We start from the raw sequence: 4,096 nt of genomic DNA, 5'->3' as shown, positions 1-4,096 counted from the left end.
GTTGATACCCATTATCTTGTTTTTAGCATTGAGCTCTGTTTTTAGTATTGATCTAACTCGTCTGTAGTACTCTTTCTTTATTTTTTCTTTCATTTGTGTATGTTGTATCCTATCTAGTTCATTGACTCCTAAATACTTATATGGTTGGCTTTCGTCTAGTTCTCTTAGTTCATTGGCTTTATCTAGTGTTATATTGCTACTTTTAACTAATTTTCCTCTTTTCAGGGTTGCTTTGGCACATTTTTCTAATCCGAATTTCATTTATTATTATTATTATTATTATTATTATCATTATTATTATTAATATTATTATTATTATTATTATTGAGAGAGAGAACAGTGCATTCCATCAAAGTGACACTGGGGTAAAATATACGAAGCCCACTATACCCATAATGACTACACGTCTGATAAGGTACACCAGGCTCATGCATCACAAACATATGTGCGAGACATGATGATCTCATATCAAAGTAAACAGTTCATGACCTCGCAGGTGGGACCCAGTTAGAATTTTCTTCAGGTCAAGTAGCCCATCCCGCTCAAAAGGTCCTTGAATAAGGTTTGTTTAAGGATGTTGAGCAAAACACCCACGTTTCCAAAGGTGAATTATTCAAACCCCAAATAATTCCTCTCAACATATGGCTATGATAGTCCCCCACTACTTCTGCTCATGATTAGAGATGCACATATCATCGGCCACTAAGGGACATGCTCAACTGGTTAAGGTCAAACAACTGACAAGCAAATCTGTGGTATTGAGCAGAATATTTGCTGTTGCCCATCTTTAATACCAAGACAAAACAATGTACATGATAACACTTCCAATCAATTAAGATCAGAAGACATCAGAGCCACTGCCTGGTACTGCATCCGGGCATTTATTATAATAATAATAATTATTATTATTATTATTATCATTATTATTATTATTATTATTATTATTATTATTATTATTATTATTATTATTATTATTATTATTATTATTATTATTATTATTATTATTATTATTATTATTATTATTATTATTATTATTATTATTATTATTATTATTATTATTATTATTATTAGTAGTAGTAGTAGTAGTAGTAGTAGTAGTAGTAGTAGTAGTAGTAGTTTTATTATTATTATTAATCAGGTCATTGCCTGGAATCGCACTCGGATTCATGCGGTTAGTAGCTCGCGCTCTTAACCACTACACCATATGGAGTGAATTTTAGGGCCTTTAAATAAGATATTTTCCTGCCCTTCCTTAATACTGGTTCCTATATGCTATTCTAATCTGCATGCGGTCTGCTTAGGAGGTTGTTGTGTCCTAGCTTATCTGCTGCTTCTTTTAGTTTTCGTATTTTCCAGTGGTGTTCTCTGTCTATTATTTTAACTTCATCCAACAGGGGGAGGTGGTCTCTTGATACGAAGTAGTAATCCAACTAATTTTCAACCTCTTCTATTCGTGTCAACCTAAGACCATCCGATAGGTTCTGTACGCGCTGAAAAAAATGATAGTCAGAAAGAGCAATGCCTGGAGAATGTGGAGAATGGAGAAATATTTTTCAACCAAGCTCTTCTCTGAGATCTTTCATCAGTTAAGCCATGTGCGGACGAGCATTAAGATGGTGGAAGAGGACATCCTCTCTGTTAACTAAGCGGTGTCGCTCTCTGCACAAACCAACTTTTAACCGATGAAGTCGGTCACAGTAGAGATTAGCAGTAATTGTTTGGTCGTTGTCTAATAGTTCGTAATGGACATCTCCTTCAATATACGACCATATACTCAGCAGCATGATCTTCGTTTGATAATGTCCTCCTCTTGGCTGTTGAATAGGTCTTCTTCCTCGACTGATCCATGATCGGTAGCGTTTAACCTTATGGCAAAGGATCCACCTCTCATCACCTGTAACAAGCAAGCCTTCCTTAAGGTGTCGTGAAAGCAATAACTGACAACAAACAACACACTGTTGCAAATCCTCTGAAGACAGTTCGTGCGGGACCCGTTTTCCAGCCACTGAAAACTTTCTCATCATTTTCAGTTGGCGCATAACAGTTGTATGTGTGTTTGGATTTTCTCTGACAAAAAGCTTTCCTCGGAATCAAGTTGCTTTGAACGATATTCTTTTGGCGAAAATCCCTACTTCTGAAGCGAGAAAACTGTCTCCTGTAACTCCATTCACTAACTACCTCATCCTCGTAAACTCTCTATGGAGACTTTGACGTTGTGCTTGCATTAAGACTCTTATGAAACTCAAAGAGTAAGACTTGTCTAATGTGATCTTTAGATGGGACACACATAGATGTGAATATAGCAGAAGATAATGGCCCATGCAATCAGAATCTGAAAGAAAAATGTATATATTTCTTACTGCGACATCCGTAAAACATTTCAAGAGGCACAATTTTAAAAAATACCAAATAAAATGTAAATCTGTTTTGTAAAAAACGGCCATTGCATATGCATCAACCTCATATATATCTAAATGGAGTTAAACGAAGATATCACTGGTATTATTCCAAAGCAATAAAATGATGTAAAACAATGTAATATTCTCTTCAGGGGAATGAAGAAACAAAACTCGTCAATAAGACATATTAACAGAATATGAGGGATATATTAAGTGATGAACTGAACGCTATTAAGTTTACTTTAAAAAAAAAACTTTAGAGGACATAACGTCAAAAGTAGCCTATAGAAAGAGGAGGGGTAAAGGAAAGAAAAAAACCAAATAAATGAGATGTATAGAACAATATGTAAATTAAATAGAACACTAACGTCTTGGAAATAGATATATCTAGTGAAAGTGAAATGTAAGATGAAAATTAATGTTTAAATTATATATATTGATCGATATCACTTATAAAACCTGAAGGTGTGTTTCTGCCAATGTTTACATCGGTATGCACGCTCTATAACCGTGTTTACAAGGGGATTTTTAGAAAAAAAGAATGAAAAATTGTTCAGAATTACAGAGAAGACAGAATGCCTTGCCTTTATCATGTATTTTTATATTAATTCAATTGATATTTAATGTTAGCAGATATATTATTTAACACTAAGTCAATAGTATAATGTTTAATATTTTTGTTTAAAACAAAACTTCGATTAGTTTAGTTTAGTTTTGCATTTATTTCCAATAATATTGTTTACTATTCCTTTTGATTTATGAGATAAATAAGTAGTTTTTTCTATATAATTTCTTTGATTATTAGTTAATATTCTAACTAGGGTTAAGTTAATAGTACAATATTTAAAATTTTAATTAAACTAAAGATTCGATTAGATAAGTTTTGTAATTATTTTCAATAATTCGGTTAAACATTTTTCTTTTATTTAATGGTGATATAATTATTTTTATATAAATTAATTTTTATATAAATTAATTTTTGTTAGCTTATATTAAAATTAAAGTTATTTATATTACGTTTATAATTTTAGTTTAGTTTAACCTAAAACTTCGATTAATTTGTATTTTAAGCGAGAGTTTTGTTAAGATAAGATTTGCAATTAATATTTCTGTTAGTTTATATTCTAATAAACGTAAAGTTAAGAATATCACGTTTATAATTTTTGCTAAGATTAGTATTACATTTCTTTTTAATAATATTGTTTAACATTTTTCCTATATTGATATAATAAGTATTTTTATATACATTCATTTCTTATTTATTGTTGGTTGATATATACATTCATTTTATTATTATTATTATTATTATTATTATTATTATTATTATTGTATTTTGACCTGAAGATTAGCCATATTTTTGAATAGAACTGATTTTCGATCGATTTAATCGATTTGATTGTATTCTATTTTCTATTTGAAAACTTGGTTATGAAACTCGTGTAGTCGTATTATTATTATTATTTTATGATTTTTACTTTGTATTTTATTATACTTATTTATTGTGTATTTACTTATTCATATTTTCTATATGTGGATTTTCATGGATGAGTTCATGAAGTTTGATTCCTTTCTCTAAATCATATATTTATATATTATATACTGTGAAACTTAATTTAATTTTAATCTTTGACAAATTGAATTTAATTGAGTTTTTACCTGTAAATTTGGATTTTTATCCCTAATATTATTATCATTAT

This window comes from Octopus bimaculoides, chromosome 30 (genome assembly GCF_001194135.2).
Source record: "Octopus bimaculoides isolate UCB-OBI-ISO-001 chromosome 30, ASM119413v2, whole genome shotgun sequence".
In the NCBI taxonomy this organism is placed as follows: domain Eukaryota; kingdom Metazoa; phylum Mollusca; class Cephalopoda; order Octopoda; family Octopodidae; genus Octopus; species Octopus bimaculoides.
Note: the sequence above shows the minus strand (reverse complement) of the source record.